General features: G+C 45.6%; 2 long non-coding RNA genes and 1 other non-coding gene across 7 annotated transcripts in view; 1 reads left to right on the top strand and 2 right to left on the bottom strand.

The window, feature by feature from the left end:
* The window catches only part of LOC117980051 (uncharacterized), a 66,483-nt gene extending 45,466 nt beyond the window's left edge, over positions 1-21,017 (bottom strand). For all 4 annotated transcript variants that reach the window (XR_008626236.2, XR_010112757.1, XR_008626238.2 and 1 more), the window contains exons 1-8: positions 20,642-21,017; positions 18,582-18,691; positions 17,360-17,491; positions 13,843-14,058; positions 12,904-12,969; positions 9,102-9,601; positions 3,295-3,530; positions 398-462 (exon numbers count right to left, since the gene is read on the bottom strand). This is a non-coding gene — a long non-coding RNA (uncharacterized LOC117980051). The remainder of the gene's footprint in view (positions 1-397; positions 463-3,294; positions 3,531-9,101; positions 9,602-12,903; positions 12,970-13,842; positions 14,059-17,359; positions 17,492-18,581; positions 18,692-20,641) is intronic.
* On the bottom strand, positions 2,561-2,664 carry LOC117981278 (U6 spliceosomal RNA). Its single transcript, XR_004672756.1, has one exon. It is a non-coding gene; the product is annotated as a U6 spliceosomal RNA (small nuclear RNA).
* Positions 21,018-21,104: 87 nt separating the features above from the next.
* The window catches only part of LOC100970696 (uncharacterized), a 45,000-nt gene continuing 42,553 nt past the window's right edge, over positions 21,105-23,551 (top strand). Inside the window, exon 1 of one of the 2 annotated variants that reach the window (XR_010112756.1) lies at positions 21,105-21,449. This is a non-coding gene — a long non-coding RNA (uncharacterized LOC100970696). The remainder of the gene's footprint in view (positions 21,450-23,551) is intronic. The other variant, XR_010112755.1, reaches the window with a different exon arrangement.

The raw sequence follows: 23,551 nt of genomic DNA, 5'->3' as shown, positions 1-23,551 counted from the left end.
AAGGGCAGTGATGCATGATAACATCAAAAAATTAGAAACTGTAATGAGGTCTCTTGGGCAAAATTCCATACAAGCAAATGACCGTCTCTCCAAAGCATTCCTGCCACACTTAATTCACCATTCCCTGAACAAAATGTGCCATCTTCATTGTTCAGGTCTATATAGTGCTGGTTTCCCTGCCTGGGCAGCTCATTCCATCCCATCCCAGCCCAATCCCCATCCCTCCACCTCCCCCTTCCCTCTCCACTCTCATATAACTCTTCCTCATCTTACAGGACTTGGCTTCAATGTCACCTTACTGGAAGCTTCTCTCCCTCTCCAGAAGAGCTTCCCATTGCACTTGATGCATACACTATTATTTGATCATTTTTGAGTTACGGTCCAAGTCTTTTTGTACCTGAATAACACGTTGCCCAGTCAGTCTCTCTTCCTGGATTCAGAAGTCTTTCATGGTAGGTCCAGCTAGAAGTGACAAAAAGACATTCTTAAAAAAAAAAAAAAAGAGGGATGACACAGACAGACATCAGCACTCAAAAGTTTTAAATGGTATGTGAAAAACAAAATTTAAGGGCTTCTAGGAGAAACGTAGGAGGGAAGGTGTTACTCAGAAATATGATAGAAGGTTAATTTTTATTTTATTTTATTTTTAGAGAAAGGGTCTTGCTCTATCGCCTAGGCTGGACTGCAGTGGTGCAATCACAGTTAACTGCAGCCTCAACCTCCAGGGCTTGAGCAATATTCCCATCTAATTTTTATTTTGTTTAAGAAATGCAGTCTTGCTCTTAGCAAAGCTAAAGTGCAATGGTGTGATCATAGCTTACTGCAGCCTCAACCTTCTAGACTCAAGTGATCCTCCAGTCTTAGCCTCCTCAGTAGCTGGGACTACAGGTGTGCACTGCAACGTGTAGCTCATTTTTTTTTTTTAATTTTTAGTAGACACAAAGTGTCGCTATGTTGACCAGGTTGGTGGTGATCTCCTACACTCAGGATGTTCTCCCACCTCAGCCTTCCAAAGTGCTGGGATTACAGGTATGAGCTGCCACACCTGGCTGAGGGGGTTAATTTTTAATTATATAAAGAGCTCAAAGCAAATATTAGAAAGAGCCTAAATGCCTCCAGCAGTTGACTGGTACTGGTAAATTGTGATACATCCATATAATAAAATATTATGCAACCATGAAAAGGATTAAGATAGATCAATAGGTATTGGCACAAATGTCCACAAAATATGAAAATGTGAAGTGATGTTCAATCACCATGTACGTATCTTGAAGGATATGGCCCATTTTCTCAATAGCAATTATTTCCTGAGATAAGATTATGGGTCTAAAGAGTGAAGGAAATTTTTCACTTATTTAAAAGTATTTACTATTTTTATAATTTAATAAAAGATTAAACAGATCATTGAATTAGTAAAAGACAAAGTAACTCTATAAATAAATGGAAAAGACACAGATACCCCAGGCACGGTGGCTCATGCTTATAATACCAGTACTTTGGGAGGGGGTGGTGGGGGGATTGCTTGAGGCCAGGAGTTCCAGACCAGCCTAAGAAACAAAGCAAGACCTCGTCTCTAGTAAAAATAAAAAAATAAAAATAATTGGCCAGGCATAGTGGCACGTGCCTATAGTCCCAACTACTGAGGTGGAAGGATCACCTGAGCCTAGGAGGTCAAGGCTGCAGTGAGTTGAGACTGTGCCACTACACTCAAGCCTAGGAGACAGAGCGAGACTTCATCTCAGAAAAAAAAAAAGGACAATAAAGAAATAAAGCTAATAAGCTAACATAAGGAAAGATAAAATATGTGACAAATAGGCTGGGCGCATGGCTCACAGCTGTAATCAAGCACTTTGGGAGGCCGAGGCGGGTAGACCACAAGGTCAGGAGTTCGAGACCAGCCTGATCAACATGGTGAAACCCCATTTCTACTAAAAATACAAAAATTAGCCGGGCACGGTGGCATGTGCCTGTAATCCCAGCTACTCAGGAGGCTGAGGCAGGAGAATCGCTTGAACTTGGGAGGCAGAGGTTGCAGTGAGCCGAGATCACACCACTGCACTCCAGCCTGGTCGACAGAGCGAGCCTGCATCTCAAAAAAAAAAAAAAAAAATGGGTGACAAAGTAATAATATGAGGTCTTTCATTTATCACACAGAAAATAACTTGTTAAATTATAATACCTGTGTGGGCGAAGGTGCAGTGAAATGGCCATTTTCTTGTAGTATTAGTGGTGTTTAAAATGTATATAAGCCTTCCAGGATAAAGCTTGGAAATTTTTTTTAAATCATACAGACAGTGACTCATTACACTGCCTCCTCCAACTCCTGGCCTCAAGCAATCCTCCCACCTCAGCCTCCCAAAGTGCTGGACTTACAGGCTGACAGCCACCATGCCTGAAAACTTTGCAATTTACATCAAGGGTAATAAGAATGCTCATGCCCTGTGACTCACAGTAATCTCACTTCTGGAAATTTCATCTTTGGATATAATTCAACCTAAACAAAAGGTCACATGCACAAACACAGTGAAAATCTGGGAGTAATTTTTTCCTCTTTTTTTTAAAAAATATGGAATGCTTCACAAATTTGCATGTCATTCTTTCACAGAGGCCATGCCAATCTCTCTATTGTTCCAACTTAAGTATGTGTGCTACTGAGGCAAGCATGAGTAATTTAAGATAGAGTGGTTAAGTGAAATAAGGAAGAATTATGGAGAATTTAAAAATCTATGCTATTTATAGGCATCTAGTAACAGCTCAGTAAATATTAGCTGCTACTATTATTATTTTTATGGTAATTTCACTCAATTAAAAATTGTCATTAAAAACTACCATTGTCATGGAACATAATGTCTCCTACAGTATAATTGTAAAAACAGATACAATTTGTCCCTTGGTATATGGGGGGATTAGCTCCAGCTCTCCCATTTCTGTGTATACCAAAATCCATGCATATTCAAGTTTTCGAAGTCAGTCCTGTGGAATCCACATATAACACAAATGGGAAAATTAGTGAGGTGTGGTGACAAGCACCTGTAGTCCCAGCTACTTGTGAGGCTGAGGCAGGAGGATTGCTTGAGCCCAGGAGGTTGAGGCTGCAGTGAGCCATAATTGCACCACTGCACTCCAGTCTGGGCAACAGAGTGAGACAGAAGGTTGACTTTTTAATAGAATTTTTCTGTTCACTTGAAGATATGGTCAGGATTGTGGCATATGAAAATTCTTCATAAAATAACTATCTAATCCAATTAATGCTGGAATTGGGAACAGCAGAAGTGTCATCTCAGAGCTACTCACAATGAAAGGTGATGTCTGGGGCTCAGGTGTGTTGAGGTCCCCATGCCTGGACTATGGGTGATGAGTGGGATTTACTTGTCCATCCATTTTCCATATTCCAGCACTGGGAAACTAGGGTTTATCCATCTTGATAAGATGTCATTTAAATTCCACTTCGCAAGAACCACAAATGGAAGAAAGGTCATGAAACCACAGGACAGTACTTGTTCTCAAGGGAATCTTCAGCTTAGGTGGCTCTGTAAAAGAGAAATTACATTGTTGAAAAATCGTCGCAGGTCAGGTGAGGTGGCTCATACCTATAATCCCAGCCCACTGGGAGACTAAGGCAGGAGGATCCCGTGAGGCCAGGAGTTCAAGACCAGCCTGAGCAACACAGTGAAACCTCATCTCTACAAAAAATTAGAAAATGAACTGGGTGCGGTAAAACATTCGTATAGTCCCAGCTACTCTGGAGGCTGAAATAGGAGGATCGCTTGAGCCCAGGAAGTGGAAGCTGCAGTGAGCTCTGATCTCACCACTGCACTCCAGCCTGGGTGACAGAGTGAGACCCTGTCTCAAGACACACACACACACACACACACACACACACACACACACACACACCCCTAATCTCAGTCTGTCCAGCCTTGACTAATCAAAAGGGCCTTCTGGTTACAGAAGAGGTATGCTCTTTTGTAGGATAGGGAGAGACCAGCAAGCTTGTTCACAGACTTTTCCTCATCCTCTGCTTAGTTTTCCAAGAACCCTCACAGTGGAAATGGAGTCTCTGGGAAAATGACCTAAATCTTTGGGTTACCAGGGGAGAAATATGCCTCCTTTGTCAATTAATAAATGGAACACCTGCCTTAAAATCCAGGGAGTTCTGCTAGAATGAATCACTCCCTAAGACCCTGACCTATGCATGGAACATGAAAAACTGAAGTTTAACTGGGCGCAGTGGATCACGCCTGTAATCCCAGCACTTTGGGAGGCTGAGGTGGGCGGATCACCTGAGGTCAGAAGTTCTAGACCAGCCTGGCCAACACGGTGAAACCCTGTCTCTACTAAAAATACAAAAATTAGTTGGGCATGATGGTGGACACCTGTAATCCCAGCTACTCGGGAGGCTGAGGCAGGAAAATCGCTTGAACCCGGAAGGCGGAGGTTGCAGTTACTTCTAGAAGAATTTCCATTAGCCCTTTGAAATCCTTCAACATTCATGAAGGCCAAAGAGTTTTCACCTAATTTAATCTGATGGGTATGTGACCACAGTCTTTCTAGGGAATAGAGACTCCCAAACTGTTCAGCTGGGAAGTGAGGAGAGAATTTATTACTTAAAATCAAAGGGAAACGAAAAGAGGCCAACATAGAATGTCATTATTCTTTCTTGGTGGGGAATGGATTCCAGAGTCATTCTGTGACGTTTACATGACCTCCTTATTAGCATCTAAAAGCTTCCAGTGTAGGATGCAGCCAGCTAGGTTCTCTTCTAATGTAATAAAATTTGCTTCAGCAAATCTTATGCAGAGCCATCTCCGGACTCCAGAAATAACAGGCTATAAATTACTGGATCTCCCATTTGATATAATGAAGTATAAGCACGGTCCTGAATGACTCCTCTACATACTACTCTGGGTGGCTTGAAGTGAATTTGATACAAGAACTGGAGCGAGCGCAAAGCAGAGCTAGATCTAGGATTAATGTGCTTGGGCCCAGCTCCTCACTACTCACCTATGAGTCCAGTTCCAGAACCCAAGTAGAGGGTGGGGAAACAAGGCTCCTGACTTTTTTCCCTAATGTCTGCATCTCTTTCACATTTCTTATCTCCTTGCAAAGAAACTAAACAGGCTCAATTGAAATAACTAAATGATTAAACCCTATACAGAGAATCTCCAAAGATTGATAAAATATCATTCAAGACTGTTACACAGACAACCTTGAGGATGACTTGATGTACCAGTGATCTACAATATTTGGGATCATTCCAAATTCCCGTCAAGGATCTGCCTATATCAACACAGGAGCCAAGGACCAACCATTCAAATGGGCCCTGCTGCCAAGCCTTTTTTTTTTTTTTTTTTTTTTTTTTACAATGCCATCTCTTCATATTGTTCCATTTAACAAAACGGCAGCCCTTCATCTATCCTTAAGTCCCTTGGCCAATGGTACAGAGCCAGAGTATGCTACTCCCTAGCAGGAAATCAACAGGATGACCTACTAAACACCATTCAGAAGATGCTAAGACCCATGAATTGCAAAAGGAAAGAAAAGACAGAGAATTAGTCAGACAGGTACATGCTGTGCCAAAAATGCACTACAGCCCCCACCCAATTCTGCCTAATCCTAGCTGGGCTGACACCAACCTGATGAGACAGGCCTATAAGATCTCAAACTAAAACAGAAACTCCTGAACTGGGTTCTTTTGAACCCAGGAAGCAGCAGTAAATCATTAAAGAACAGATAGGTTCTTAAGGTGAGGGACAGTTTCAGATAAATGGAATGCTGGTAGAACACAGGGCCCAAAGGAGCAAAAGTTAACCTAAGCCCAGGTAGAACCTTGTTTACTAGAGTATTAGGCATGGGTTGGGGCAACTATTCTAACCAGAGAAACTGGCTTCAGTGAGGGCAAGTTGGCAATCCAAGGTATAGCATGCATAGGGCTGGCAAAATTCAGGGTGACTGAAGCAAAAGTTTCAGAACCAGAAAGACCACATCTGGGGGTAGAGCACAAAACTCCCAAGAGATGAATCTTTGTAAGAGTGAGGCAGAACTATATAGCAGTTTTAGGAGATCTGTTGGTGCCCAGCAAGAGCTCCTAACGGGCTATATGCAGGGATGCAGGCTGTAGTCTCAGGAGAGGAGGTTCACAAAAGTCATTCAGTCCAAGACCTCAAACTGTGTTCTCTACTAAAAGGAATCAAGGTTCCCTAGAGAAATGGCTGACTCCATGTATGGTGCAGTATATTGATCCTGGAACATCTTGTTTGCCAGAAAGCAAGGAAGCCATCAAAGTCCAAAAGACATCACGTCAAAAAGACATGAAAGTCAACTCGAAGAGATAATTATTAACCTGGATGAGACAATGTAAGCATCCAAAACAATAAAGACTGCAATGGCCTGAAATACATCAAATGCAAACAATAATCTACGAGTTCATAATGGTATTCAGAAAAAAAACTACTGGTCATTAGAGGGAAGGTTACTAGGTCACTAACTTACTACTCTGAAAAGTGACTTAAGATGAGAGGTAGGGTGGAGAATTAGCTATTTATTCAGTTTTTCCTGTACAAACACAAATTTTTAGGGAGATTGAAGCAGATGAAACAAATCTGGAAAAATGGAGGTAACTGCTTAATCTGCGGGTTGGGTGCATGGAGGTTCAACACATTTCTTTTGTGTGTATTTGAACCCCTACAAAAAAAGCACAAGACAGAATGTGAGCCAAGCAGCTTAGGGTTTAGGCAAGGCTTCTGCCTACAAGAGACACTAGGATATGAGGGGTAGTTTTAGTCCTGATGGGCTGAGCCAACTGGAGGTATATAGGGAGGTGCTAAATTGCAGAGGTATCATGTTGCCCAGCACTTGATCAAATCCTAGATCCTAGGTCTGCTTGGTAGCATGCTTCCTAGGTAGTAGATCTGAGGCTACCTATAGAACTTCCTTTACAGTCATAATTTGCTCAGAAACTACAAAAGTGCTTGTTCTTGAAAATGGAGTCTGTCTTTGTCCATTTCATGCTTCTATAAAAGAATACCACAGACTGCATAATTTATAAAAAGGAAAAAAGGAAGGAAGGAGGGAAAAAGGGAAGGAGGGAAGGAAAGGAAGGAAGGGAAGGAAGGAAAGGAAGGAAGGGAAAGAGGGAAAGAGGAAAGGAGGAAGGGAGGGAAGGAGGGAGGGAGAGAGAGAGGGAGGGAGGGGAAGGGAAGAAAAGGGAGGAGAAGGGAAAGGAGGAAGAAAAGGAAAAGAAATAAATTTTATTTCTTAACAGTTCTGGATATTAGGAAGTCCAAGGTTGAGGGGCCTGCATCTGGTAAGGGTCTTCTTGCTGCATCATCCCACTACAGCAGGCAGAAGGAAAAGAGAGTGCAAGAAAGCAAGAGGGCAAAAGGGGCTGAACTGTGTTTTATAATAAGCCCACTCTGTGATTACTAATCTATTACCACAATAACAACATTAACTCATTCATGAAGGCTATTGTATTAGGCCCCACATCCCAACTGTTGCATTGAGGATTGAGTCTCCAGCACATAAACTTTGGGGGACACATTTAAACCATAGCAGAGCACTTATGTTAATTCAACCAAGAGGAGCTGGGAAAATCAAAGGCATGAGAAAGACAGCAAAAGCTAGCAGAGAGAAATGCACAGGTTAAGGAAAAAAGTCACAATGAATCCTGTAGTGCAGGCTACTTTATCAAAAGCACCTAAAAAAGATCTCATTAACTCCCCCAGCTCACCTCCACCCACATCTAAAGAGCCACACACAGTACCACCAAAGGCAGCACAATGAGAACAGCATTCTCCTCAACAGACAAGCTGGGAGTATCTAGACACCTGACCTCAATAGCTCCAGAACAGCCCTAAAACAGCTCCTCCCTAACCACCACTCAAGTCACCAGCTTGGAAAGTATTCAGAAAACCCAAATCCTGACACACCACTATGAAACAACTTAAAACAGCAAAGAACAACCCATTTAAACAGCAATGCCAGCTGCTGGGAAAAAAAGGAACAATGAGTAGAGGAGAAACAGATCTCTTGGGGTCCACCAAGACCCAGTCTCTCAGCTTCAGCACTTTCGAATGCAGAATCCATACCCCTCTGGGGCCTGTGGAGCTCCACAAGGCATGTTGTCCTCAAAGATAAATGAGCAGGCAAGCTGGCTAGAAAACCACTAAGGGTATTATTCTTTAAAGAATCTTTATAGGGTCAAAGAGGAATGGGTCTTAACTGGCTATGTGAACTCCCCACAGATTCTGAGGATGATGTCAGTATCCCTTTCCAGATGTGTTTAACACTTTGCAGTCACTTGTATTCCTGCCACTGAGTGCCAGTGCTTTGCTAATTTGAACTGATTCCAGCTCATGCTGACCCCAGCTCCCTGGATGTTACCATTAGCCAAGACTGTCACCCATACTGTACCCTTTCAAAGAGTCCTAAAAACAGCTCTTCGCCTACTCTTCCAAGACAAGTAAAAATGTCTGCCAAAGAAATGGGGAAAAAAGATTCAGAGAGTGAAAACAATTAACATACTAACAAGAGAGCAAAAAGCAAAGGGGGAGGAGAAACTAGGAAGATCATATATGGGCTCACACCTATTTCCAAAGCTGGGCTAATGTCCTTTTGCTTGTGTCTGAATAAGGCACCAATTTTAAGCTGCTAATGAAAAAAAAAGAAAAAGAGAAAGAAGCAGGCCCAGGCCGGGCGCAGTGGCTCATGCCTGTAATCCCAGCACTTTGGGAGGCCGAGGCGGGTGGATCACCCAAGGTCAGGAGTTCTAGACCAGCCTGGTCAACATGGTGAAACACCATCTCTACTAAAAATACAAAAAATTAGCCAGGCATGGTGGCACATGCCTGTAAATCCAGCTACTCAGGAGGCTGAGGCAGGAGAATTGCTTGAACCCAGAAGGCAGAGAACGTGGTGACCTGAGATCACACCATTGCCCTCAAGCCAGGGCAATGAGAACAAAATTTGGTAAAAACAAAACAAAACAAAACCACCATAAAATAACTCAGACTTAATTAAATACAACCCTAGTGGTGAATGACTAAAGATGAATTACTCATAACAGAGATAACAGTCCAATAAGAATCCAAGAATCTTACCTTTTAATAACAAAAAAGTCCCTTCCTTCGAAAGTAATATCCTCTCAAGGCCAGGAATTCCATTAGTAGAAAGCCTTCCTAAAAAACAAAATTCCTGGCCAGGCATGGGTTCATGTCTGTAATCTCAGCACTCTGGGAGGCCAAGGTGGGAAGATCACTTGACGTCAGGAGTTCAAGACTGGTCTGGCCAACATGGTGAAACCCCATCTCCACTAAAAATACAAAAATTAGCCTGGTGTGGCGGTGGGCACCTGTAATCCCAGCGACTTGGGAGGCTAAGGCAGGAGAATTTCCTGAACCCAGGAGGCAGAGGTTGCAGTGACCAGCAAGGTTGCACCATTGCACCCCAGCCTGGGCGATAAGAGCGAAAACTCCATCTCAAAAAAAAAAAAAAAAAAAAAAAATTCCTTTGGGAAGGCCTTCTACATAAAAATCTTCAACATGAGACTGGAAAAAAGGGTATGGGATCATCACCGGACCTTTGGCTTTTACAGCTCGAGCTATAAGAACAAAAAGAAAAAGGGATATCATTTAAACACAATATGTAGAAAAGAATAATTATTGAATCTGTACTGGTCTTTAACTTTTACACTTTGATCTTTAATTCTGTTATTGTGATTGAGTCCAAAGAAAAATAGTATGAGTAAAATAAAAAGAACACCAAAAATGCTAATATTCTGTTTACCAAAGTCTGTAGTGAAATACCCCATTAAATCCAAGTGCAGTGACTCACACCCATAATCCCAGCACTTTGGGAGGCTAAGGCGGGTGAATCTCCTGAAGTCAGGAGTTCGAGGCCAGCCTGGCCAATATGGTGAAACCCCAACTCTACTACAAATACAAAAATTAGGCAGGCGTGGTGGCAGAGGCCTGTAATCCCAGCTACTTAGGAGGCCGAGGCAGGGAGAATTGCTTTAACCCAGGAGGTGAGCTTGCCATGAGCTGAGATCATACCACTGCGCTCCGGCGTGGGCGACAGAACAAAACTTCAACTTACAAAAAAAACAAAAACAAAACAGCTAGCAGGTGACATTTGCTACAGGGAGACTAGGGATATGATCTTGCTGCAATCCTTCCATTTTAGTAAATCTAAACAGTGTGAATCCATTCTGTTTTGTCCCCACTCCAGAGCCAAAACAAGAAAATCAATTATATTTCTATTTCTTTAAAAACATATCTAACTAAATCATCTAATTACAAGATAATATGCATGGTTCCATACTCTAAAAGAAAACTTATGTCCTGCATATCATGGACATTTGATGAATGCTTATTCAGTTGACTGGTGTAGACTTCAATAGTAACCTGTTCAATGCATTATGCCAGATGAATCTTGCATCTCAAAAGTAGAACAAATATTGTTCTTTCAGTTTTGTCTACCCATAAATGCAATATTTACTAATAAAAAGAAAATGAGTTTATTGTTCTAGAGAGTATGAGAATTTTGACAACATGAATTCTCCTGTCCTAGGACATAATTAATACTTAGAGGCATACTATTTCATGGGGAAGCTACCATTAAATCAATGTTAAGTGTTAATTACTTCACATAATCTTCTAATCTGACTTAAGACTGAAGATGTACCCCACGAAGCTGATTTATCAAGTTGTAAATCTTCACCTGTTGAATTCATAAGTTCATGTCTGAAAGGTGAGAATAAATACTTAATATTCACTAGGCAATATTCAGCAAAGTAATATCCACTAGTACATATTTAATATTTCATCATGAACTGTGGGTGTGAAGAGAAAAGACAGGCTGGGCACAGTGGCTCACACCTGTAATCCCAGCAGTTTGGGAGGCCGAGGCAGGCAGATCATGAGGTCGGCAGTTCGAGACCAGCCTGGCCAACATGGTAAAACCCCGTCTGTACTAAAAATACAATAACTAGCTGGGCATGGTGGCAGGCACCTGTAATCCCAGCTACTCGGGAGGCTGAGGCAGGAGAATTGCCTGAACCCAGGAGGTGGAGGCTGCAGAAACCACGATCACGCCACTGCATTCCAGCCTGGGCAAAAGAGCAAGATTCTGTCTCAATCAATCAATCAATAAAAATATAAGGAGGAAGCATTTAGTGTGTATTTATATGTCTGGTATTATGTGAAGCACTTTACTATCTTATCAAATCTTTGGGACAGATCTTCAGTTCTCATGACCACAAAAGAGGATACTAAAGCTCAGACAGGAGAAGAGACATGGCCAGCCTGTGTCCCCAGGGCCTATGGTCTTACCACTAGGTTACAGTGTTTCCAGGTATCACATGTTGTGAGATTTTTGCTTTAAAATGAACCAAAAAAAACCCAAAGGCGAAAAAGGCATAAGCTATTAAAAAGTGGGAGAAACACTAAGAGAACCTTAAGCATGTAACTAAAAATATTATGAAAATGTTATTGAATTCATTAGCAAATTTAATGCTAGGTTTTCATTGACAAGTAGGTTATATTACTCATGATGAAGAAAAATGTTCATTTTAAGTATATTAACATAAATACCATCAATATGGTTTATCATGTTTAAATGTTCACTTAAAGCAATTCAGTTAAAATTGTGCATATCATACAATTTTATAGTTTGCTAGTAGGTTACAAGTAAATAGTCATCCAAATAAAAACATCATGTGTTTTCCACTGGTTGTTGCTCTTTTTAGGTGAGCATTTGATGTATACCAACAGAGAGAGGATAATAACAAATCACTAATTTCTTTCAACATTATATAAAGGTGGCTTCAGGATAGAATAGTATAAGGGCAATGATGAATTGGAAATCTAACATCAATTCAGTGATGCATCAAGATAAAAGTAGAGACAATAGCGGCATCTTGGTGAGTACTGAACATTTTATTTATTTATTTATTTTGAGATGGAATTTTGCTCTTTTTGCCCAGGCTAGATTGCAATGGTGCAACCTCGGCTAACCGCAACCTCTGCCTCCTGGGTTCAAGCGATTCTCCTGCCTTGGCCTCCCAAATAGCTGGGATTACAGACGTGCGCCACCACGCCCGTCTAATTTTGTATTTTTAGTAGAGACGGGGTTTCTCCATGTTGGTCAGGCTGGTCTCGAACTCCCGACCTAGATATCTGCCTGCCTTGGCCTCCCAAAGTGCTGGGATTACAGGTGTGAGCCACGGCGCCCAGATGAATTCCAAATTTAACAAAGCAGACTAAGAGAAACAATTCATTTAAAAAAATAATATTTGGCCAGGCAGGGCGGCTCACACCTGTAATCCCAGCACTTTGAGAGGCTGAGGTGAGTGGATCAGGAGGTCAGCAGTTCAAGACCAGCCTAGCCAAGATCATGAAACCCCGTCTCTACTAAAAATACAAAAATCAGCCAGGAGTGGTGGCTGGCGCCTGTAATCCCAGCTGCTCGGGAGGCTGAGGCAGAGAACTGCTTGAACCCGGGAGGCGGAGGTTGCAGTGAGCCGAGATCGTGCCACTGCACTCCAGCCTGGGCGACAGAGTGAGTCTCCGTCTCAAAAATAAATAAATAAATAATTCAATGAAATCCCTAAGATCCAGGGCTTTGCAATAAATATGTAAATAAATTTCCAATCTCCACACTGAAAGTTTAAAAGAAATGCTAACTAATAATTAAAGAAATACAACTTTTCCTCAGCTTTGCAGCAATCTAGAAACAAAGTGTGTAGACACTACAAAGCACCTTACAAGGAGAAACGTGTAAGGATGGCATGACTCGCCGGCAGCCCTGGGCTTGTCCACGGTACCCCCATGATGAACAGTAACTCCATTGTGTAAACGCCCATGAACATAAGATTACAGGACTTTTCCAGTTTAGACATACCATACTTTCTTTCAGACAATTCTTCAATTTGTTTACGTAGATCAGCGATACGATTATTCCACTTCTCTGAAAATCAAGCAAAAGTTGATTCTCAATAATACGTCCCTATGTCAGAGCAGCACTAACATATAATGACTTATTTCATATATTTTACATTCTAACAGTCCATATCATTTTACTGCTTTCAAAAAAAATTTCCCTTTTTTGGTGGTTCTTAGAATTGGTTTAATGGGAGACTATTAGAGAAGCTGAAAAGCAGGAGGGCAGAGAAGTTCAATCAAATTAGACACAATAACAGGGAGGTCACAACGAGGAGGTCTCCAGGGGTCTTTTAGCAAACTTCCTAAAACATGTCTCAGCTGTGTGAAATAAGACTTTACAGCAGCCGGGTGCAGTGGTGCAGGCCTGTAATCCCAGCACTTTGGCAGCAGAGGCAGGCGGATCGCTTTGAGCTCAGGGCAACATAGCCAAAACCCCCTCCCTAGCCCCACCCCCACCCCGTCCCTACCAAAAATACAAAACAGCAGGGCATATAGCCTGTAGCCCCAGCTACTCAAGAGGCTGAGGCAGGAGAATCACTTGAACCCAGGAGGCAGACGTTGCAGTGAGCCAAGACCACGCCACTGCCAGCCTGGATGACAGAGCAAGACTCCACCTCAAAAAAACAAAAACAAAAACACAAGGTTAAGAGGGACCCCAGACCTTACAGATACAAGTTTAAGAGGGACCCCTAAGCAAAAAATGCCAACCCTTTTTCTCCCAATCATTGAAACACCAGGAGGGTGTAATAGTTTTGCAGCCTAGCTGTAGCAGGCTAATGCCCCCAAGATGCCCATATCCTAATCCCGGGAACTGGTGAACATGACCTTATATGGCAAAAGGGGCTTTGCAGATATAATGAAGTTAAGGGTCTTTGGCTGTTGGGGTTGATGTACTCACCCAGATCCTTATAAGAGCAGAGCAGGTGATGGAGAGGGTGGGAGGTGTAGTGACAGAAGCAGGAAACTCCAGTCATTCGAGACGGGCAGCACAAGCTGAGGAGTGCAGGCCACCTCCACGGCCAGGAAACAGATTCTCCCACAGAGCCTCAGAAGCCACCGACCCTGCTCCCACCTTGACTCAGTAGGACTTACTGTAGAATTCTGGCCTTCAGACCTGTAAGGGAATACATTTTGGTTGTTTTAAGTTACTAAGTGTGTGGTAATTTGTTGCAGCAGCCACAGGAAACTAGTATTGTAGTGAAGCCTCAAAACCCCCCTGAAGGGGCTGGGCTCAGTGACTCATGCCTGTAATCCCAGCACTTTGGGAGGCCGAGGTGGGTGGATCACTTGAGGTCAGGAGTTCGAGACCAGCCTGGCCAACATGGCGAAATGCCATCTATACAAAAAATACAAAAATTAGCCGGGCATGGTGGCACATGCCTGTAATCTCAGCTACTCAGGAGGCTGAGACAGGAGAATTGTTTGAACTCAGGGGGGCGGAGGTTGCAGTGAACTGAGATTCCACTACTGCACTCCAGCCTGGGTGACAGAGCGGTGCTCCATCTCGAAAACAAAACAAAACAAAAAAACCCCACCTGAAGATTTCCAGTTCTGCCAGCAGTCTCCCACCCAACCCCTAGAAGCAGACATTCCATTGCTGTGGGCCATGGACAGGCAGAAGCAAGCGCCTCCTCATGGCAGAGGCCTACCCAGGAGAAACCCAAGGGAAGGCACTGCCGGGCTGGCCCCTCTCTGCCAAGGCCATATTCTTTTTTTTTTTTTTTTTTTTTTTTTTGAGGCCTAGTTTCACTCTGTCTCCCAGACTGGAGTGCAGGGACACAATCTCGGCTCACTTCGACCTCCGCCTCCCCAGTTCAAGTGATTCTCCTGCCTCAGCCTCCTGAGTAGCTGGGATTACAGGAGTGTAGCATGCCTAGCTAATTTTTGTATTTCTAGTAGAGATGGGGTTTTGCCATGTTGCCCAGGCTGGACTCGAACTCCTTGCCTCAAGTAGTCCACCTGTCTCAGCCCCCCAAAGTGCTGGGATTACAGGAGTGAGCCACTGCACCCAGCATTTGCCAAGACCTTTGATGGCAGGCTTTTTCCAGGTGATCAGTCCTTGTCTGGTCTGGCTCTGCCCCACTCTCCTTCTCACCTAGTTGGAATCCCTAGCTACTTTTCAGTAGAGGAGAGTGTGTACCCCAATCCCAGCTTGGTTCAGATCTGCATTTAACTCATGGAACCTGGCTGCTCCCCAGGTCCTGAAGAAAAAAAGGGTCTCTCTGTGGGTATGATAAAGGATGGGCCTGTCCCCAGGACCCTGTGAGAGGGAAGCCCAATGTCCCACCAGGTTGGCAGGGCTGGGGAAGGGAGTGTTATGGTAGCCCCAAGAAAAAAAAAGGGCAGCAGAGGGAGCAGGACAGCGCTCACATGGAACTCTTGCCACTGCCTGAGTGAGGGGAGGGAGGAGTGCACGCCAACGACGTCAGGGGGCAGAGAGGCGCAGTTCCAGGGCGGCTTTCCCCCTCACTTCCTGCCATGTTGCTCTGATCGCCTCCAGGTGAGCCTGCCCACTTTGTGCCCAGGAGCCTGTAGAAAACCACAGCTCCCCATGGTTATGGCCCCAGGAGTAGGGCAGAGCAGGGAGGAGTCCTGGACAGAGGAGAGGCAGGGGCAGGAGGGAGTGGGCCTCAAACTCCAGGAGTGGGCCCTTCTCATGGGTCCTGCTTTCTGGCTTCTCCTTCCTTACCCCTGGGCTGATCACTCGGGGAAGAACTGAGGCAAAGTTTCTCACCCTCAGGCCCAAGGGGTTTAATTACTGGCCCCTTAGGGAGGTGTGAGCCCCCTGAAAGGATGCAAGGCTTTGTTTTGTTTTTTGAGACAGAGTTTCGCTCCTGTCGCCCAGGCTGGAGTGCAGTGGCGTGATCTCACCACACTACAACCTGCGCCTCCCGGGTTCAAGTGATTCTCCTGCCTCAGCCTCTGGAGTAGCTGGGATTACAGGTGGCTGCCACCACACCTGGCTAATTTTTTGTATTTTTAGTAGAGACAGGGTTTCATCATGTTGGGCAGGCTGGTCTTGAACTCCTGACCTCAGGTGATCCGAATGGCTCTGCCTCCCAAAGTTCTGGGATTACATGAGCCACTGTGCTTGGCCACAATGAAAGGTTTTGTGTGGAGAGCATGTACATGCCTTTCTGGGAAAACAGTCCACAGCTCTTATTCTCAGCAGACTTCATGGTCAAAAAAGTTTAGAACTCTTGCTACAGAGCTGTGGAAGCAGCTAGGTGAGGGGCCTGCCAAGGGCACTCTGGGCACTACCTGGGCACTCTCGAGCCCATCATCCCCTAGGCAGGCTGCGCTGCTTGGTATTTGCAGAGCTGAGGGGGTGGGGCATGTGGGGACTGTGAAATCGCCGAGATGACCTACAGTCCTCAGCTGGGAAGTGAGCGGTGCATCTCCTGCAGCATCCTCCATCCCTAGAGCCATGGGGCCAGGAGAACCGGCCCTTGCAGCAAGTGAAAAGCCTATTATTGACTCCCTCCCTAGCCATGTAGTCAATGAACCAAGACACTCATATCAGGTAAATGCCCTGGTCTCTGTCACCGAGGTGACCAGTAGGCATTCCCAGATACAGTGAAGGTCCTCGCACCAAGATATGCACCTGGCCACCTGAGGAAAGAGAGAGGACTATCTGAGGGGATGGGGCTGAGCTGGGTGTGGAGTGGTCCTTGTGGGTCTTGGTGAGTGAGAGGGGGAGCAGCATGAGCCAGGCCTCGAGGCAGAAGGACAACCAGGAGACAGCCTGGAAAAAGTGCTGGACCCACAACGGCTCAAGGCTGGCCAGAGGGGAGGTGGGATAGGCTGCAAAGTCCTGAGGTCTGAAGATTGGCCCTGGCAGGAAGAAACCAGGTAAGGTGGGGTGTTACCTACACCCTCGGGGCTAGATGCAGGCCAGAGCCAGCCAATTACCAGGCCCTTAGGGAGGTGTGAGCCCCTTGAAATGATGCAAGGTTTTTTGTTTTTGTTTTGGAGACGGAGTTTCACTCTTATCGCACAGGCTGGCACCTTTGCCCAGAGCAGGCACCAAGATTTCTGGCTCTGGGTGTGACCTCAGTCTGGGGAAAAGCCCCAGCCCCCACCAGGAACACCTACCCCCTAGACTACTTCAGGTGCTGAGCCCAAGCCAGGGGCAGGAAGCTAAACTGATGCCTAGGGTAATCCCAACAAAGTCCCTGGTTCCCCGCAGCTATGGGGCTGATGGGGAATTACAGCCCAAACCCCAGATGCTGGCTCTCAAACTAACACTGAGCCCTCAGTGCCCACAGGGAGATACAATCAGCGCACTTTCCAGATGGGGAAATGGGCTCAGAGAAGTGCAACAGCCTTGCCCAATGCCCCAGACCACGGCTCCAGGCCCAGAGTGTTCTTTTGTCACTGTGTCCAGAGGGCAGCAGCTGCTGTGATGTACCCACCTGAGCCTGGCAGCTTTCTCCAACTTTGGAAGCCCAGGAGCATGGCCCCTGTCCACAGATGCACCTGGCATGAGGCGTGCCCAGAGGGACAGAGGCAGATGAGTTTCGTCTCCTCCACTGGATTGTGAGGGCCTAGAAGGAGACAAGGGTCTGCTTGAGAAGGCAGTGAATAGTGAGCAACCTGAGGCAGTGCCCCTCTGGATGGATGCGCAGTGCCTGGATGGAAACTGGCTCAGACAGAGCTCAGTTCTGCAGGTCCCTGAGGCATGGAGAGTTCACAGCTACCAAGTGTAGGAGTCTGGATTCAAAGCCAACGGCATGACTCCAAAGTCCCTGCCCTAGCCCCTGGACCACCCTTGCAGGCCCATCAGATGCCTTGGCCAGCAGCACAGCCAGCCAAGACCAGGGAAACTTCAGAGCACCCCCAGGTATTCCAGAGCCTCAGAGCACCCCCAGGTATTCCAACCTAATCCTGGTACCCCTGCCTCTCACCACCCTTCTTCCTACTTTAACCTCAACCCCTACACAAAGCCTGGGCCACTTAATGTGGCATCAAACAGATGCCTCAATAAATCAGAGTGTAATCTTGAAAAAAAAAATAAGACTTAACAGATACACAATTGCATGTTAGAATGCTAAAGACCATAAACATATAACAACTTAAAGTACATATAAATTCAATATATATCCAATCATTGTGACTATGACACAGTAGAATATTAAAATACTATTTTCAAAATGTATACAAGCTTAATGTTCTATGTATTCAAACTATTTATTCAAAATACAAATCATCAACATAATTTGCCACTAATATTCAGTCCCTTCACAGGACACATGATTCACTGGGAGTTAATAAATTAGCAGCTGGCAGGCAGTGACGCACAGCAAAAATGAAAACCAAGAGGTGAAATAGTTCTGAAATAAAGGTTTTAAAGCTAACAGAAATCACTGAATTACTAAGTCATTAGCACTAATTTTGAGCCGACTAACTAATTAATACGAGATGATGCAATGTCCTATACTTTGGTAAATACAGACTATGTTTAAACAATGTCTGTAACGTGACTTTCAAAATGTTCCTGGCTTTACAAAGATGTGATTAAGACGTAGTAATACATGCTAAACCATTTCCCCCTGCAGAGCATGTGGTAACTTTCATCAGTCACACTGAGAGTCCAGAAGATAAAGGAAAAGGTCGTGGATTTTGCTAAGAACTTACCAGAGTTGAACTCCCTCATTTTCCGTTCCCCAGCATTGGCGGGTTCTGGGACTGGTGGCTGTGGTGGCTCGTTGGTCTTTGTCTCTCAGAAGGTGGGGAATAATCATCATCTTGAAAAAGAAAAAATGGTCATTACTGAAGGAACCATCTTAGGTTACAGCCACCTCTGGGTCAATTCCCAACATTGAAAAGCTGAGCAGGGCTTTAAAGCTATCTTATTAATAATTATTTCTGTATTGCGAACTTCAGCATACTTTTTTCTAGTTACATTTGAAATGTTATTCTTTTGGGATGTGCTCAAGTGAATACTGCTTTTTCCTCTGTCTTGCTTCATTACTTTTTAGTTTGCTTCATTTGAATCATCATCTTAAGTCTCCCCTTCTCCTCAAATAACTTTCAAATTGCTGCCAAGAACTATGTTCTATTTTAAGGCTTTTGAGAAAAAACTTTCAATGAAGATAGCCACCTAAAGTTATACAAATATAGAAGAAACGGGATAAAATAAAGCTTAGATTGGAAAAAATATTTAAGACCAATCAAATACAATAAGCTGCCTTTTTAGATGGGTATGTTATTCTTCTTTTACAGCTAAAGAAACGGGCTCAGAGAATGTTATTTGATTGGACCGTGTTGCATCTCTGGACAGTGCAGCTGAGATCAGACTGTGTGTGTAACTCCACTAGCCTACCAGGGTGCCTCTCATAAAGGTAAGAAATGTAAATTTGGCCTAATATACAAAGTTGCCAGGGCAGCACTGGGTCAATTCTACATACAATACTTCTATGTTCATCAAGGGAAACCTTAAGGGAAAGTGAAAATGCTTCTAGAAGGCGACTGGACACCAGCGCCTTTGCTTGTTGCCTTTGGGCTCTTCTTCTAAGGCCAACAGTGACCTGAAATTATTGACTGACTTTTCCAATCAGGTGGACAAAATGGTACCAAGGTCGCCAACATCAGACAAATTCACTTGAGGGCCTTATCTGTGTGCTTTGAAAGACAAAACTGCTTTTGTAAAGGATACTTTACAAAAACATATTCACATTAATAACTAGTAACACTGTAAAATGCTGACCTGTTGAATGCTACTTTAGAAAAACATGTTCAAATCTAGGGAAAAAATTTGATACAAAACTACGTATCAATTATCTAGCTAGCTAGCTAGCTATCTAGAGACATGCTTTCATTCTATTGCTCAGGATGGGAAGCAGTGGGATTACCATAGCTCACTGCAGCCTTGAGCTCCTGGCCTCAAGTGATCCTCCTGCCTCAGCCTCCTAACTAGCTAGGGCCACAGATGGACACAGTTACGCCTGGGTTTTTGTTTGTTTGTTTTGTAGAGACAGGGTTTCACTACATTGCCCAGGCTGGTGTCAAACTTTGGAGTCTCGCTGTGTCGCCCAGGCTGGGGTGCAGTGGTGCGATCTCGGCCCAATGCAACCTCCGCCTCCCCAGTTCAAGTAATTCTCCTTTACCAGCCTCCCAAGTAGCTGGGACTACAGGCATGCGCCACCACGCCCGGCTAATTTTTGTATTTTTTGTAGAGACTGGGTTTCACCATGGCCAGGCTGGTCTCCAACTCTTGACCTCAGGTGATCCACCCACCTCGGCCTTCCAAAGTGTTGGGATTACAGGCGTCAGCCACTGAGCCTGGCGGAGCACTTTCTTATGCTATTAAGTAGCCTAACCCAGGTGGGGCGCGGTCCCTCATGCCTGTAATCCCGACAACTCTGATGGCCAAGGTGAGAAGATCGCTTCAACTCAGGAGTTCGAAACTGGCCCGGGCAACATAGCGAGGCCCTCCCCCTATCTCTAGAAAAAATACGAAAATTAGGCCAGGTGCGCACCGCGCCCGGCTAATTTTTGTATCTTTTGTAGAGACGGGGTTTCGTCATGTTGCCCAAGCTGGTCTCGAACTCCTGAGCCCAAGCCATCCATCCTCCCGCCTCGGCCTCCCAAAGTGCTGGGATTACAGTAGGGCCCAGCCAGCCTCATGTTTTATTTAGTAGTCCCTCCCTGTTGCACACTTGGATAGTTTTTTAATTTTTTTAGACAGGGTTTACCTCAATCTCGCAGGCTGGAATGCTGTGGTGGGATCATAGCTCACTGGAGCCTTGAACCTTTGGGTTCAAGTAGCTGGGGGTCTGAGGTAGGACTACAGAGATGGGGTTGCGCCATGTTGCTAGGCTGCTCTTGGCCTGAAGGGTCCTCCCGCCTCGGCCACGCCAGACATAGTTTTCTATTTTTGACCAACATAAACACTGTGCTGGGTCTGAATTTTTCAGCTACCCTTCTTCAGCCGGCAACACACAGGACCTGGCGGGGAGGTCGCTGTTATTAGTCCCCACTCTGACGAGAATACTGCCCAGCTCCAGGCACTGCAGCGCCCCAGTGACGTAGACGAACACCCGCTCCTGTGGCGTCGCGGAAGGCCCACCTCTATGGTGTCGGCGAAGACGCGCCCTTGTGACGTCACGGAAGGCGCGCTCTTGTGACTTCACAGGGGACCGCCACTCACGCGGAGCCAATCGGAACTCGCGGCGGGGTTGCTGGGTCTTCCAGGATCGCGCATGAGCGGACGCTGGCTACGGGTGGCCGGGCGGGATGTAACCGGCTGCTGAGCTGGCAGTTCTGTGTCCCCAGGCTTCGGCCCGGCCGCCGCCGTACATAAACTGCGAGGAGGAGCTTTACGACTTCCCGGTCTTCGGGGCCGGGCGCAGCAAGGGCCAGACTCTGCGCTAGCAGGCGCTGCGCGCCAACCGGCCGGCCCCTGTCGCAGAAGGTGCAACCGATCGCACTGTCGCGCAGAAGCTCCTCAATGGCCAGCGCCAGCTGCAGCCCCGGCCGCCCACTCGCCTCACCTGAGCCTGGGTACGTGCGCCCCACAACACCTCCACCAGCCAGGGCCCGGGGACTCCCGGTAGCGTCCCCGGCTACCTGGCGCCGTTCATCCTGGGCAGGGTCGGCCCCCTCTGAGGCTGCCCGGCATGAGGGAGCTGCACCCCTGAGCTTGACGTCTGACGGCCCTTTGTAATAGCATTAAGTCTTTGAAACTTTGTAGCGGGGTAGAAGGGGCTAGGAAACGAAGAAAACATCTTTTTAAAAATATAAGCGATCGGCTGGGCGAGGTGGCCCACGCCTGTAATCCCAGCACTTTGGGAGGTCGAGGCGGGTGGATCACGAGGTCAGGAGTTCAAGACCAGCCTGGCCAGCATGGTTTCACTGAAACCCGGTCTCTACTAAAAACACAAAAATTAGTAGGGCCTGGTGGCGGGTGCCTGTAATCCCAGCTACTCGGGAGGCTGAGGCAGAGAATTGTTTGAACCCGGGATGCGGAGGTTGCAGTGAGCTGAGATCGCGCCACTGCACTCCAGCCTGGGCAACAGACCAAGACTCCGTCTAAACAAACAAATATATGTGTGTATATACATGCGATCGAGCCCGGGAGGTTGAGATTACAGTGAGCTGAGATTATATAAGCGATCAAGCACGGGAGGTTGAGGTTACAGTGAGCTGAGATTGCGCCATTGCACTCCAGCCCGTGTAACAGAGGGAGACTCTTGTCTCTAAAAAATTATATGCAAGTGAGAGCTTTTCTTCCAGCCCTCATGCTCAGACTGAAGAAAGTAATTGGGCCAGGCCCGGTGGCTCACGCCCCTAATCCCAGCATTTTGGGAGGCGGAGGCGGAAGCGGGTGGATCGCTTGAGCTCAGGAGTTCCAGACTAGTTTGGGCAACATGGTGAAACCCTGTCTCTACAAAAATACAAAAAATTAGTTGGGCATGGTGGCATGCACTTGTAGTCTCCGCTACTTGCGAGGCTGAGGCGGGAGGATCGCTCAGCTGCAACCTCGACCTCTTGGGGCAATCCATTTCAGCCTCCCAAAGTGCTGAGATTACAGGAATGAGCCATCGTGCCTGGCTTTACACTATATTTTAATACTTTTTTTGAAAATGGAAACTTTTACAGGCAATTCACTTCCTTCAAACTAATGATAAGGAAGTGATGCTGTTCTGTTCTGTTTTGTTTTTTGTTTTTGTGTTTTTTTTTTCTTTTTTGAGATGGGGTCTTTGCCCAGGTTGGAGTGAGGTGGTGCAAACAAGGCTCACTGCAGCCTTGACCTTCGGGCTCAAGGAATCCTTCCCTGTCAGCCTCCCCGGTAGCTAGGACTACAGGTGCATGCTACCACGCTTGGCTAATTCTTTTTTTGAAATGGAGTCTCACTCTGTCTCCCAGGCTGGAGTGCAGTGGTGCAATCTCGGCTCACTGCAGGCTGGTCTCAACCTCTGACTTCGGATGGTCCACCCACTTCTGCATCCCAAAGTGCTGGGATTACAAGTGTGACCCACCGCGCCTGGCGATTTTGCTCATTTTAGATACTAGAACTTTTTAATTTAAATTTTTTTTTCCCTGAGATGGAGTCTTACTTTGTCTCCAGGCTGGAGTGCAGTGGCGTAATCTCGGCTCACTGCAACCTCCGCCTCCTGAGTTCAAGCGATTCTCCTGCCTCAGCCTGCCAGAGTTGCTGGGACTACAGGTGCGCACCACCACACCCAGGAGTTCAAGGCTGCAGTGAGCCATGATCGTGCCACTGCACTCCAGCCTGGGCAACACAGCGAGACCCTGACTCCACAAATAAATAAATCAACATCATATGATCTGTACCCGGGTATAGGCAGGTGCTATGATCCCCACTTTTCATCCTCAACTCTAAGTTGAGTCATACATCAACCTCTAGTAAAAAGTGGCATGCTCTCAGTCAAAGGGGTAAGCCCAAACCACATGGAGAGAATCTTATCTCTTTTGAGAGCGAATATAAAAAGAATTCCTCCTAGGCATAAAAATATTGTGACATCAGTTACTTAGGCTAAACATGCCTATTATGCTAAGTGAGTTATTAACAATAAATACTTTAACTCTGTGCCATGTTAATTATCATAATCTGATTTATAATTTGTTTTAACCTTAGGTTA

The sequence above is a fragment of the Pan paniscus genome, chromosome 6 (genome assembly GCF_029289425.2).
Source record: "Pan paniscus chromosome 6, NHGRI_mPanPan1-v2.0_pri, whole genome shotgun sequence".
NCBI classification, from domain to species: domain Eukaryota; kingdom Metazoa; phylum Chordata; class Mammalia; order Primates; family Hominidae; genus Pan; species Pan paniscus.
The sequence above is the reverse complement of the archived record's forward strand: the minus strand, read 5'-3'. Positions and strand labels throughout refer to the sequence as shown.